Source organism: Papaver somniferum, chromosome 7 (assembly GCF_003573695.1).
Source record: "Papaver somniferum cultivar HN1 chromosome 7, ASM357369v1, whole genome shotgun sequence".
NCBI lineage: Eukaryota > Viridiplantae > Streptophyta > Magnoliopsida > Ranunculales > Papaveraceae > Papaver > Papaver somniferum.
The window spans coordinates 49,925,572-49,941,412 of record NC_039364.1 but is presented as its reverse complement, the minus strand read 5'-3'; the positions used below and the strand labels follow the sequence as shown (position 1 = coordinate 49,941,412).

Genomic DNA, 15,841 nt, shown 5'->3' with positions numbered 1-15,841 from the left:
TTCTTCTTCTTTTTTGTATTAGCACTCTGTTAGCGTTGATTGGCTGGTTAATATAATGAGCGTCGGAGTAAATAGCACACAGTATTTAAAGATGAAATACGTGGCGACTGAATGGGATTGCAACGTGTAAAAACCAGTAATCAGTTTATTTACCAATCAGAGCAAAAAGAAACATATAATTTGAATAACTTTTCTACTAGTTTCTGTTACTCTCTATTTTCAGATCCCTATCCATTTCTACATTGACGTATGGTTATACTATAACCTCCTTTATACCATTTCAGTTTGTGTATGTATACATACAACACAAACAAATTAACAAAGTTACTTGCGGCTGCTGCTCATGAGATCTGATTTCCCTCTACCTCTCTAGCTAGCTAGGTACTATATACCATCCTCTCTCTCAAGATTTCAAGTTAATTTTTTGTTTTAAGGCTTGATTTTTTTGAGCTTAATAATGATCTCTTTAATTATGTTGCTTAAGACTAAGCTGTTTGCTCTCATCCCTGTATATGCACTGGATGAGTGATTTCCTAGGGTTTATGTATACTAGTTTCTGTTTGGTCCTTCATGCCCATGTTTAATTATGACTAATTGATTGTTCAATTTCACCATATTAATATGTCTACATGTTTCATGCTTGTCTCCATAGATAGCTATCTATCTAATTGCATAATAACGATGATTTGATCATCAAATCTGTAAACGGTTAAACTCTTTCTAGATCATTATTCTTGATCTGTTTGGTAGTACTATACATAAAGTACTACTACATGCCACACTAGATCGATCTTGTGTTGATATTTTTGTGAAAATATCTATGTCTCTCTCCAAGCTGACCAACTGCATTGGGACTCTAGTATATTCCACCATCTTTATAACTCTGTCAGAAAAATAATTTCACTTGTCATAAATGCATGTACTCCAGATAATGCTACATGTTTTTTGTTTTATATATGTGTGCGTGTAGAAGGCTAGAATGAAATAGTGGATTGGAATGATTGGGAGACCAAACCATGCATGTACAATAGAAACAGCAACTAGGAAGATAAATATCCTTCAAGTTTTTAGTGCAGCCTTATCCACTAGCTTCTCTTCACATCTCTCTTTCCTTGGTTGCGTTTGATGTGCACCCGCCTGACTTTTGTATCCAACTCATATTTTCAAATTTTCTGGAGTTTATGGGCAAAACTTTACTGTCCTTACTAATGCAAATATTGCACTAAAGAAATCATTCCCAATAGATGTTCTAGTGTTGTACATTGGAAATGTAGTCTTGTGGCTTTTCGTTTCATAGCAAAAGTTGAATGGGAGTTGATGAGAAATGAAACACATGATACATAGGCATATGTGTAGGAAGGAGAAGAAACAAAGATGCTAATTAAGCATGGACCTAGTATAAAGAAACCATTGTAAATTTTTGATATGGCATTTGCTTAAAACCAAGATAATTTCAAGTATTTGCATGTATGATGCTTTTTTTTTTTGCGACAAACATGATTTTGATTTATTTACTACCCAAATATTTGTCTTCAGTGGCAGGGCCTTAGATCCATGTTAAATCTCCTTAACTTATTAAATTTAACAAATACAACTAAACTTTTAAAACTCTAGAGAGGCAGTATTTTTTTTTTGTTTATTCTAGAAATTTTTAGAATAAGATCCTTATTATCAAGAAATTACATCCTTATTAAAGTGTCTTATGTTTGACACATACCAAATCGTCATAAATAAAAATTTAATTAAGACCTCCACATCTAAAATTTTAGACTTACCCTTAGGAATATTTTTTATATATTCAATACATCTAATAATTTAGACCATCTTCGGTGGTATAAGCTAAACATTAAATTTTAATTTTATTATTTCTTCGTCCCCAGTATATAGGTGGAGAAGATAAAATCTCTTAGACTAAGAAATTGCATGGTTTTTATAAACTTTCATGTATTTTTCTGTTTTTACTCTTTATTTTATTCTCAATTATAATTTCTCGTACAACATAAATAAGGGTATGTAAGTCAAAAAGCATCTTGGAAATAGAATTCCGCCTATTCAGTGGGACTAAGAAAATCAGATATCCTCCTTTATAATAGGACAGAGGAAATGCTAATTATAGAATGCTTTATTAAGCGGGGGATCCCAATGGGTAGAAGAAATATTTTTCTGATCTTATCATAGAAAGATTCCTATTATTAAGTTAGTTATGAGATTCAACCTCTCACCACATGCGATATACGAGATCAAGCCCAATCCCTTCATAATGATGAAGCTATTTCTTAGGTTAATCATCATGCTGCAACTCAATCTCAACTCTAGCCGAGTAGCCAGCTTATTTTTTAAGGAGGAGTCAGGTGACCATATGAGTTAGAGAACCAAAATTGTTTGAATCTGCATAATCTTTAATGGGTTAGATAAGATAAGTTAAATCCATGTGGATGAGTCAAATCCGAATCATGGTAATCTGGACTGACGAAAGAAATGGGCTTAGATTGTAATAAAGTAATGACCTTATGTTGCAATGGGTTTGAAAGAATATTCATCAATGTCATGGCTTTGATGCTAGAGGAAGTACCTTTTCCCCAATTAAAAGAAAGGAGGGTTAGGGATATGATTTGGCAAGAAGAGTTTTAGTTGGAAATTACCTTATTCATCAAACTAACAAGGCTCGAAAGAAAAAATGGATCTTTTGGACTACAATTGGGCCTCCTTTTGAGAAACGAAGACATGTTAATGGATTGTTTCTGGCAGTAGGGAAAGTTAAAGTACTCGCTTTTGGAGCAAAGCTTGAGGTATAAGTTGTAAAGACCATAAGAGTGCAAGTTAAGGGTTAAGAAAAGCAACATAGTCCATTGTTTTTGAGTTACAATGATCTTTGTTATGGTCTAGAGCACGACATACAGAATAGGCAAAGGCAAAAAGGGTAAAGTATAAGAGAACTCAATCCCACTTTAACACACTCAACAAAATGATCAGAACGATAACAAGCTTCTTGGTAACTTTAACCTCAACCATAACTTCCACATTTTCTTCGTTTAAATCTCTGCCATAAGGATCCATGTAGATTGACATCTTGCCAGTTGATCTTACAATCTCTCTGAGAGTTTCATTCGCTGTATTATCATAGGAATCTATGTCATAAGGATATTTGCAGATTGACATCTTGCCAACTGGTCTTACAATATCACCGGGAGCTTCATTCATTATATTATCTATTGAATTTTCCTTTCATATGGATGCTTATGAGAAACCTGCTATATTATTTTTCCATAGTGACATGCTCACCATCAAAGAGGATCTGCACGATAGCTGAAACATCTCCATTGATCAACCAAGGCTTGGGGTAGCAAAAAAATCTTCTACATGCTTAAATCTTAGGTAGAATAAGTTTTTCTGTTTTGATATAAGGAGAGAATTCAACCGTTTTTTCGAGGTTTCAGAATTTCACATGTAGAAGTGAACTTCAAGTATGCAAACATTGATAACACTTTGGAGATTTACAAAAATAGGAAAACAAGTGTTGCATCGGATAGGTTTATTTTTTTAAGATGAATCTGCTTAAAATCATCTTTGGCACGAGCAAGGTAGTCAATATCGGTTGTATCGGCCGATATTATAGGTTTTTATCGTGTATCGAAAAAAAACTGTATGATATCTTAAATATCGGTGATACAAGGATTGAACGATAAAAATGCTCGTATCGGCCGATACAAACCGATATATCAGGCTCACCTGTACACTGATAATATCGGCAAGAGTAATTTGGTAGAATAAATTATTTATATATTAAAATTTATAAACAGAAACTTTCCTCCTAATTATATTCTTCCTCTATACCCTTGAAAACTCAATCTGATTCAGTAATGATGTTGGAATATGATTGAATTTGTATAGTGAAGCTGTTAATTTTGAGAATTAATGCATCACATGACACCAAAAAATTTAGATTGAAAAATTTATAAATATTTAAAATTCTTGGTCTTAATGATGTATCACCTGTAAAAAAACGAATATAATCTTTTGTATAGGTGTATCGGACCGAGCCGATACGATACCGATACACGATATTAACTACTTTGGGCACGAGTAAGTAAAGAATTTGAAGGTTAGGTCGTATTGCTTCACTAATGCTTATACATTGAAGTCGAGGTGGAATTAGACGTCGAGACAATAGAAGGTTGAAGTAGCATTGCCTATTCAATGAAGATTGATGGATGAAGTTAGTGAAGTAGTGAGTGAAATTCTACTTAAGGTAGATTGATGTAGAGAAATAGAACCAAGCAAGATATATGGTAGGCATGTATCAGGAAAAAACATTAGTGAATGCGTAAATGGGCATGTCCAAATTAGGTTTTAACATTGGTCGTTTAAAATCATCACATGCCTAAGAGAATTAGGAATTAGAAGGTTATCTAGCATGGCTTAAGTTAATGCTTCTACGGGGAAGTCGAGATGGACTTAGACACCCAAACAAAATAAAGGTTGAAGTGACACTGCCTATTGAAAGAGGATGGATGGATGAAGTTAATAAAGTAATATACGAAATTCTACTTGAGGTAAATAGATATTGAGAAATGGGACCAAGAAAGGTACATGCTATAATGGTTTAAAAGCCTAACATTTAAATGCAGAGATGGGTATCTGGAAACAACACTGGTGAAGCAACACATAAAGGGTAAAAACAAAGAAAAGTCATAATTATAGTACCTCGTGCGTTAAATTCACTTGCTTAACTCGATGGTGTGTAATTGGGTGTATCCAAAGATGTTACATGGATTCAATTTAAAAAATGAGTAGCATTTGACGCCATTATCAAAGGACGAACGAGTTCGAAATTCCAGGTTGTATGGGTATCTTTAATATAAAACTAATCAAAAATAGCTCAAAAAATAGCACAATTGCTAAAGGTTGGTACCAGCTTTGGTAGGGCTGGTACCAGTCCATATAAAACAACAGAGTTTTGACCGTTGGATATATGGATTGGTACCATCCCTAGCAAAGCTGGTACCAGCTTTTAGCAATCACCAAAAAATAGGTCCATCCCAAAAGGACAAAAAAAGTATTTTGATCAAGAGTAGCTACATGAACAGAGAAGGTCATGTCACATGCAAGTGAAGAGATAGAGCGTGGAGTTAGTTGTATGCCAAATACTAAAAATACCCTTAGGGTTTTGGTATAGATTCCACCCTACGACTAAGATGTGATCGGTCCGTCCACATGTATTCTGTATGTGGCCAATCTTAATATTTTGACACGTATCTAAACTAAAAACTTGCCCCCTCAAAATCCTCGTAATTGCTTTTGTTTTTTTTGGGAAAAATAGGCACTTCAGACAACAGTTAGGTGATAAAACCCTTTTGGGGAAAAATTTATGTATACATGTCATCATATAAAGATAGGCCTCGACCACATCATAGCCGCATCTTACAACTTCTCCAATGGTGATCGTGGATCTTTCATATGTGGCATCACTTTTAAAACATCATCTAGGTATAAAATCCTAAATATTAGGAGAAAATAATTTTTGTCTCCAACCCATATAATGTTGTATCATCCTTTTACTTATTTGTAGGCATATAATTGGTTAAAATTATTTTCTTTTTTGTTTTTAATGATTTTTATTAACAAAAATGTGACTAGGATGGGAAGACATCCTCTAGTTTTAGAGGTTGACCTAGAGATATGTCTAACTTTTTTTTTGCCACATCATCCTCACATCAATGGGTTGAAGATGATTTTTTATAATTATTGTTGTGTATCCTATGTGGATTAATATTTTTTTCGTCACACACATTCCATTGGAGAAGCTCTTAGATTCAGAGTGACGTTGATATCACCATACCTGCAAAAGAAATAAACTCAAAGGTCAAATCCAAAAGGATAAACATTTTCATTGAGATCAAATAGTTAATCGGTTCACATATCATAAAATACGAAGAAAAAAAAAGCAATAAAACCATGGAAGATTCATCGAATAAGGCAATGCAAAAGTAAAGACAATTCCATTGATGCAAGCATTTATGCCCGCCAAAGGATTACAAATGATACCACGAGCATATGGAACCCTAACTCTTATTAAGGTTGTCCACATTGGTTAGGCCAACCCTAACCCTCCCGCAAGTCGGTTTTCGAGGTTAGTTATGTCCACGGACTTTAACATGGAATAAGAGCAGGTGTGTGGATGGTGTGAATGTTACTTGGCCCGTTAAGAGATTGTTTGACCCAGTAAGGGTATATGGGTGTTGATAGTTTCTGTGTGATTGTGTGATTAAGTAAGAATCTTGTTTGTCCCGCGCTCCGGGTGGATGGTGTTGAGTATATATAGTCCCATAGCGCCTAGATCTCCTGGATTTGTGAAGTGCATACGCGTTAGACAGTTCTGACCTTGCAAGCCGGTTTCCGAGGTTAGGCCCATTTCATTTCATCATCATGCCATGTCATGCCATACATCATCATCATGGATATAGTGGGGGAGGAAGAAGTTATATACGTGAGGTAACATGGGAAGTGTTCACAGGGGCGCTAGTGTAGGCAAATTGGGGTGGTTAGGTTGGAAGGGTGATTTATTCATATTTTCACACTATGTCATTCATATCATGGCACCACAAAGCAATTTTGAACTTTTTTCCCCTCTTCTTGTGGATTCTGGCTCTGCCCCCGAGTGTTAGAACAGACAGTAAAAAGAATAGTCTTGAAACTTTGATTGTCAATATGATGAAAAGGTTACTGATTGAGATGATCTTGTTTTTTGTGATCGACTTGTTAGTTGAGGTAGCTTTGTTACTCGATTGTTACTTGAGTAAATCATTGTTTATTTTTCTTCGAAAGAGGATTTATCTTTGGACTTGGACAAGTTGGGTAAGAGATGACTCCAGACTTCAGATGCATTTACTCTCACCAATGGCAAAATAGGGATTTGATGTAGGGCTGGGCTAAAAATATGTACATAACGTGGAAATAAGTTTTTAAGACACCCGTGATTACTAGGGATATAAAATTCTAAAGAGGTCATGTACAACAAGTTTAACATGGTTAAGATGGTTAGTGAAGATCACACCATATTCTAGAAGAGTTGTTTTTACGCTGTATTAAGTTAATAATGCGGTACAATTAATATGAGGATTTAGGTGGCTAAACTGACAGGGATAATTATATAAGCTACTAGTTTAGAGGCTTAAAATATGGGGCTAACCAGGATTACCCAACCCTTGATTCCATTCCGCCATTGACTCTCACCGGCATGGGTGCATGGAGTGCCACTGCCTCCACAAAACTGCTTTGACCCACATGATTTGCTTGTCGAATTTTACACTTCTGCAAGTATTGCACACTTTTTTTTTCCTTCTCTTTAAACGTGATCTTGCTTTAGGGCTCAACTTACACGTAGACCAGATATTATGATAACCTCCGTTTTAATGTAAAAAGTAAGAAGTATCGCATTGAGTTTTTCCTAAACTACATAGGAGATTGTGGCGAGTTGCGATTACTCGTATGAACAGGAGTCATTTTATTATGGAAATCTCGAAAGCTTGTTGTGTCTTGATGATATAACATCAACATACTTGCCTCTTTAAGATATTTGTTGATCAATGTCTCTTGGCATCTGTTCTATATGAGCCTGTTAGGAGTTTGAATTCAAATTCATCACACCAACAGGTCAAACATCACATGGTGGTGTATCACCCATCCACCTAAGAAGCTGCCTCCGTTAGACCCCTCTTGAATGACCAAACATAGTGATTTTTTAGGAAATCTCCAACATCCTATCCCAAACTTTAGCTTGCCTAAAAGGTTCAGTTGAACATATACCGCGAGGATCTGCTTCAGCAAGTCAATGATAAGGTGGATAAACACACTAAGTAAACTCATAATAAAAGCTGTCTGGAAGAGGTGTGAGCTTAACCCAAGCTCAATCTACATATACATGTTCTTAATGCACGACCGATGTCATGTAATCTAAACTCTATATGCTCTGTTAGGAAATGTAGGATTAACATCACTCATTCCCAAACTAGGTAAGTGCATATGTATTAAACAATACGCGACTGGATTCAGGGTCTTACTGTCCTCATGAGTTGGTAACGAGGGAGCAGAGGCTGAGTTGTGTTTCTGAGGTAGTTCCGTTGCCATGGCAAGCATCCTATGGCATGTATTACAGCATATGAGTATGAAGAAGAACCCTATAAAAGGGATGCTGGATTCTCGCTGACTAACCAGACACGTGTTGCATGCATGATATCGCAAGCCGTGCTTCAGATTCAGACATCAGGTCCTTCAGCTTTAGGAATTCTGAACCAATAAAAACAGAACATAGCACTGTTTGGATGAAAACAGGAGACAGCAATGTGGTATGTATTTTGGGGAACAGCAGTACTGCTTCCAAGCTCGACAATCAGTATCTTCAAGCAAGAAATTCAATCAATTTGCTGATTTATGTTATATTTCTTTAAAGGGCAGTGAAGCTTATATGGGTGAGATCGCGATCAGTGCAGTCTCTTAGTTTAATTTAGTATGTCCTCCACGTAATTGGCACAGGGACTTTATTGCATGGCTGTTTCAGACCTCATTCTAAATTAGTGAAAACAGCCATACGTGTATATATGCATCTTTCCTATTTGCTTTTAAGAGATTTTCCATGGGGCTTGGGGATGTTTTTTTTTTATGGTGATTACACTCAGACCACTCTGTTCTAAACTTCACTCATATTTGCAACTTATTTGGAACATTCAATTCCATTTCTATTTAGACTTAACATCTCAACTAGCTCATCAACAGAGTTTGCAAATGTTTTGAAACAGAGAACAAAAATGTCTTTGAGTTTTTGAATGGTACCTCTACTTCTCCTCCACGGCAGGGTTTACTATTTGCCAAGTGGTAGTGTTTGGCTAATGGTGCTCTTGCAAATATGTACCAAGAGTGTGCAACGAAACTGCAGATTTACTTGCTAAACATGTGAAATCTCAACAGCTAGATCAGAAAGGTGGTGGCTTAATCTAGTACCTGACTTGCTAGTGTTCAGTTAACTTGTGATATGTAATATTTGCAGTTACGAATGAAGTTTTTGTCAAAAAAAAGAAAGAAAGAAAAAAGACCGTTAAAATGTGATAATAGTAAGGTGTTCAATATGTCTGAAAATGATATATTTGCTATCCATTTACAAATCTGAAATGTATGCTTTCGTATGTGCTGGAACTTGCGAATCACCAAATTATGCAGACACCAACCTATATACTCCTGCTTAATTCTGCTGAAGTCATTGTGTAGATCTGCGGCTATCATCTCTTTCTCATAGAGACATCAGGGGTAAAGACAAGGTAACAAAACAGGATTGGGACTTTGTCGAAAAGCTACTTAGGTTGTGGATTTCTGTTACCTGGATAATTATCTCGAGCGTTCATTATCTCCTCCTACAAGTTAGTGATAAAAATGGAGTGTCCCTAGAGAAAGATGAGTACTCTGTTTGCTTAGTTATAGAATGGAATTGAGTAGACAGAAGAATTGGTAATATAGCAGTACTGTAAGCGGCATTTTAAGCTCTTACTGGAGTTAGCTAGAAAATGATGGAATTTTCTATCATAGATACAAGGGGATAATGTTCCTACTAACGAAACGAAATAGATTACTCATTGATTGTGGCGCCTATTAGTGAGCTTAAGACAGTGTATCAAACTGGATTTTTTTTTCCCATCTGTAACAGGAGTTGGGTTTTGCTGGAAACTTAGGTTTTAGATTCATTACTAGAATCTTGCAATCTAAAATTAATATTGTGAACGTTACACTTTTTTGTTTTCTGTTTCAAAAACCTGTGTACAGAACTAGTAATCTGTAAATTTCTTAGATCAATGTGTTAATTTTTTTCCCCCTCAATGAGTATTGCTTAACTTATTTTATGTTTCTTTCTGTTGTTTTCTCTTTAAATAATATGCTTCAGAGGTGGTATCTACACTGTGCAGGTTAAAGCATCTCCAGGACTCATATGCAGCTACTGAAAATCTAAATACGAAGGTTCTTACTTCTTTGGTTCAAACAAGTACTGGTAAATATTTCAATAATGATTAATAAGATGTTCTCATTCAAAATAAAACATATAGACAGATGATTGCATATATATAAAGGAAGAATTTTTGTTGCAAGAATTTTATTCAGATTACCTACAGAGAGCTTACCTGACTGTTGAAGGAACTAGTAATATGTGTTTTCTGGGCAGGCGATTTTTCAATCCATGTTGGTGTGTCTTCTAGCAGTTTTCTTGTTCCAGCATCTCAACATTTATCTAGTAGTAGACTAACAGTGTAGTAGTTCTAGTTCTTGATCCAGGAGAACTTCAATTTATAGAACTACAGAACACTTACAGAACTACAGAACACATTTGACTGATTGACTCACCATATTTTTATACAAAGAACTAAAATATAGAACTACATGGAGGTGCATTCAAGCTAGATTTGTGTGTTGCATCTGAAGTTGTTTCTTTGTTCCCTGCTTGTTTTGTTTTGTTTTGATTGGTAACATAAACTGCAAAGTTCAGTTTGTTTGTGTACTTGTAAAAACACTCAATAAACACATTAGTCTGTTGGGTGTTTTCCAATCTTCCTTCACTGTGAAGTTTCTTAGTGTTGGATAAACTTCAACATTAAGCCTAAGATAATCTCTAACAAGTTGGTTAGGATAAGAAAAGGCAATTGATGTAATCCTAAGGGAATTAGAAGTCATCTAGTTCTAAGAAAAGGAAAGACATGTAATAAGGTAATAGGACTAGGAAAAGGAATTCATAGTTCTATATATATATGATCACCAAAGTTGTGGTTGATCATATGAGCAAGATTAGAGCTTGTGTTTAGTTTTGAGAGATTTTCTAAACATCAATAAAGAGAGTTGTCTTTATATAAGCTAAGTTTCATCTTGCAGTTGCCATTAATTGGTATCAGAGCTTGTTTCTGAGCCATGGAAAACGAAACCACCATTGTGGGTGCAAAACAGTTCACGCCACCATCAATACAAGTTCCAGTCCTCAACGCCACAAACTACATAGTATGGGCCATGAGAATGAAGGTACTGATGAAAATCTACAAAGTTTGGGAAACAATTGATCCTGGTATATTGGACCCAGACAAAAACAATGTTGCCATTGGATTACTCTTTCAAGCAATACCAGAATGTCTTGTTCTACAAGTTGGTGAACATGAAACTTCAAAGAAAATTTGGGATGCAATAAAGGCACGTAATCTCGGAGCTGATCGAGTTAAAGAAGCCCGTCTGCAAATCTTAATGTCTGAATTTGAAAGAATGAAGATGAAAGACACTGATACTATTGATAGATTTGCAGGAAAGCTATCAGAGATAGCCTCAAAAGCTGCGTCACTTGGACAATCCATTGATGAAGATAAACTGGTAAAGAAGTTTCTCAATAGTTTACCAAGATCCAAGTATATTCATATCATAGCCTCTCTCGAACAAGTCTTAGATTTAAAGAAGACTAGCTATGAAGATATAATTGGAAGATTGAAAGCATATGAAGAAAGAATCCTTGATGAAGAAAACAATGGAGAAACTCAAGGAAAACTCTTGTACACAAACTCTTACCAACAAAACTCTGCGACAAGAGGAAGAGGTCGTGGAAGAGGTGGTAGAGGAAACAGAGGCCGAGGAAGGGGAGGAAGGTTTAACTCACAAGATAGAACAACAAGTCAGAATGATCAAAACCAAGGGAAAGAAAAGAAGGATAGATCAAACATTATTTGTTACAGATGTGATAAACCATGACACTTCTCCTCTGTATGCCCTGAAAGAATACAAAAGATGGAAGAAGCAAACAAGAATGAAACAAGGGAAGCAGATACAGCTCTTTTCATGCACGAAGTTGTATTCTTAAACGAAGGGAAACTAATACCAAAGAACTGCGAATCAAAGGATGGAGAAGAATGAATCTGGTATTTAGATAATGGAGCCAGCAATCACATGACTGGTAAGAGACACTACTTTTCTGAACTCAATGAGAAAATCAAAGGACAAGTGAAGTTTGGGGATGGATCTTCTGTAGAAATTGAAGGGAAAGGATCAATTCTATTTCAGAGCAAAACCGGAGAACAGAAGCTTGTCACAAACATCTACTTCATCCCAAACTTACAAAGCAACATTCTAAGTTTAGGACAAGCTACAGAAGTTGGATGTGATGTTAGAATGCGACAAGATTATCTAAAAGTTCATGACTCAAGCGGAATACTTTTAGTTAGAGTCTCACGCTCACAGAATAGACAAGATAAGTCTCATGATTGGAAGGCCATTATGTCTGAATATGAGACTGGAAGATCAGACATGCAAGTGGCACGCAAGGTTAGGACACATAAGTTTCAGAACCTTAAAAACTATGTCTCAGAACAAGATCGTTCGAGGGCTACCACAACAAAACGGAGTGGTGGAGAGGAGAAACAAGACTCTAATGGAGATGACAAGAAGTTTTTTAAAGGCTATGCAGGTACCTAATTATCTATGGGGAGAAGCTGTACGACACTCCACATACCTGATAAACAGGATACCTACGAAAGCTCTGAAAGACATGACTCCATATAAAAGTTTGCGAAATAGAAAACCAAACATAGATCATTTAAGAGTGTTTGGTTGCAAAGCATACGCAAAAGTTGATTCTGCAACTCTTAAGAAACTGGATGATCGATCTCAGACTCTTTTGCATCTAGGAATTGAGCCTGGATCCAAAGCTTACAGATTATTCAATCCAACAACGAAAAGAGTAATAGTGAGTCGAGATGTGGTATTCGATGAAAACGCAAACTGGAACTGGAAAGAAACTAAAGATGGACCAAGTAGGGATCCAGGAATGTTTCACATGAGATAGGGTCAAGTAATTGATGAAGGCGAAGGACCCATAATCATCAATACCAATGGAAACAATGATGTTAATCAAGAAGAAGAAGAGAATAATGAAAACACTGAGAATAACGAAGAAGTAGAAGAAGAAGAAGAAGCAGCAGAAGAAGAAGAGATCGATGAAATAACTCAACCCATTCCACTGCGAAAATCAACAAGACAGATACAAAAGCCACAGTATCTGGAGGATTATGTTCTTCAAGCTGCAGAAGAATGTGAGATTATGCTACTCTCTGTTAATGATGAACCAAGGAATTTTCAGGAAGCAAAGGTCTCGACTAAATGGACACAAGCATGTAGAGAAGAAATTATTTCAATCAACAGAAACAAGACTTGGTTTCTAGTTGATAATCCAGGTGGGGTAAAAGTGATTGGTCTTAAGTGGATCTTCAAAATAAAACGGAATGCTGATGGTACTGTCAACAAATATAAAGCAAGACTTGTAGCTAAGGGATGGGTTCAAGAATCAGGCATAGACTTTGATGAAGTTTTCGCACCAGTTGCTAGACTAGAGACAATTCGTCTCTTAATAGCACAAGCAACATCAAACTCATGGGAAATTCACCACTTAGACGTTAAGACAGCATTCTTACATGGTGAATTGCGAGAAGATGTATATGTTGAACGACCAGAAGGTTTTGAAGTAAAAGGACAAGAGCATAAGGTTTATAAGTTATCAAAAGCTCTATATGGTCTAAGACAAGCTCCTCAAGCCTGGAATACAAAGTTAGATCAAATCTTAAGAGAAATCAGATTTGTTAAGTGCTCTAAAGAAACATCAGTATACAAAAGAGAAGAAAAGGGAACGCTTCTTGTGATTGCAGTCTATGTAGATGATCTATTTTTGAATGGCAACTCCCTTAAGGTGATCAATGAGTTCAAGAGAGAAATGTCATCAAAGTTTGAGATGTCATACCTCGGAAAACTCACTTATTACCTTGGCATAGAAGTCCATCAAGGAGTAGATGGGATTCAGATTAAACAAGAAGCTTATGCAAGGAGAATTCTGAAAGAAGCAGGACTTGAAACTTGTAATCCAACTAAGACACCAATGGAGTTTGGACTTAAAGTTTCAAAGGCACAAGAAGAAGCTGAGATTGATCCAACGAGTTATAGAAGAAATGTTGGATGCCTTAGATACTTGTTACACACAAGACCAGACTTGGCTTTCTCTGTGGGAGTAGCAAGCCGTTATATGCAGAGTCCACGCAAGTCTCATGGTGATGTAATAAAGCAGATATTGAGATATCTAAGAGGAACAATCAGCTGTGGATTGAAGTATGGTCGAGGAGGATCAAGAGGAATTGCTGGGTACAGTGACAACAGTCATAATATTGACCAAGATGATGGAAAAGGTACAACTGGTCATATATTTTATCTAGGTGAAGCACCTATTACATGGTGTTCACAGAAGCAAGACACTGTAGCCCTCTCATCCTGTGAAGCTGAGTTCATGGCCGCAACAGAAGCAGCTAAACAATCAATATGGCTTCAAGAACTGTTGGGTGAAATCAAAGAAAGAGAACCTGAAAAAGTTCTCATCAAGATTGATAATAAGTCTGCAATTGCACTCACTAAAAATCCAGTGTTTCATGGAAAGACGAAACACATTCACAAAAGGTATCATTTCATACGAGAATGCATCGAGAAGGAGGTCATTAACGTAGAACACATACCTGGAACTGAGCAGAAGGCAGATATATTAACAAAGGCATTGGCTCGGATCAAGTTTGAAGAGATGAGGAAATTAATAGGAGTACAAGATTTTTCTCAAGCACAGTTGAAGCTTAAGGGAGAGAATGTTGGATAAACTTCAACATTAAGCCTAAGATAATCTCTAAAAAGTTGGTTAGGATAAGAAAAGGCAATTGATGTAATCCTAAGGGAATTAGAAGTCATCTAGTTCTAAGAAAAGGAAAGACATGTAATAAGGTAATAGGACTAGGAAAAGGAATTCATAGTTCTATATATGATCACCAAAGTTGTGGTTGATCATATGAGCAAGATTAGAGCTTGTGTTTAGTTTTGAGAAATTTTCTAAACATCAATAAGAGAGTTGTCTTTATATAAGCTAAGTTTCATCTTGCAGTTGTCATTACTTAGTTGATTAATTTAATATATTTTTTGTACACTATGTGCACTTCATTTCGGGGTTTCAGCAGTGTTATTGGAAAATCCGAATTACCCCTACTGTTTTTCATTTGTTGAGTGGGGCCCACTTGTTTGGAGGAAATCCAAGAGCTAGTATATGAAAACTTTTTCAGAGCTTATCAAGAAAAGATAAATCATTCTCAGCCATGATCGGTTCTGCATGCTGTGGCTGCCCGCTTTTTAGTTAACACTTGTGATTATCTTCTATATCTACTGATTGACTGATTCGGTACATACAAATGACCGACCTAGAGAAATGTTTGCTTTTAAATCAAATTATGCATTCTTTCTTTAGACTAGAAATCACCAACTTTGGCTCTTTTCAGGTACAATCCACATTGGTAGGCAATTTCCCACTCAGATTCCAGATCTCACGTGCCACCATAAGGTCCACCGTATGGGTGCTGTTGACGTGTGATGCCATGTGTAATATGTGTACCCTTTTAAGATTAAGCCACTTTTTTAGTTCATTTATGTACTTTTCACTTTTTATTTGCTGCAGACTTGCAGGAGCCCGCAAACTCAGAGACGGCGCCTAATTTGTCTGCGTTTAGTGGTCACCATCGTCGTAAAGGGTATTTATGTCATTTAATTGTACAATATCTAAGGTAGGTGAAATCAGGACGGTGATCGGTAGGGGTGTAAATAATACCCGAAAATACTCGGCCTGCCTGTATCCGCCTGAGCCCGCCTGTATCCGAAGTAGCCCAAAGCCTGTTATGGCCCGTCATGGACCACCCGGCCTGACCTGGATTAATTTATTGGGCGGTCTCGGGCTTTGCGATTAATTATGATGCCCGGCCTGATA

General features: G+C 36.4%; 1 long non-coding RNA gene across 1 annotated transcript; it reads left to right on the top strand.

Annotated features, from left to right (window-relative positions):
- The first annotated feature begins 315 nt into the window (after positions 1–315).
- On the top strand, positions 316–15,592 carry LOC113294994. The gene is made up of 3 exons (XR_003332754.1): positions 316–381; positions 9,951–10,033; positions 15,536–15,592. It is a non-coding gene; the product is annotated as an uncharacterized LOC113294994 (long non-coding RNA).
- The last annotated feature ends 249 nt before the right edge of the window (positions 15,593–15,841 follow it).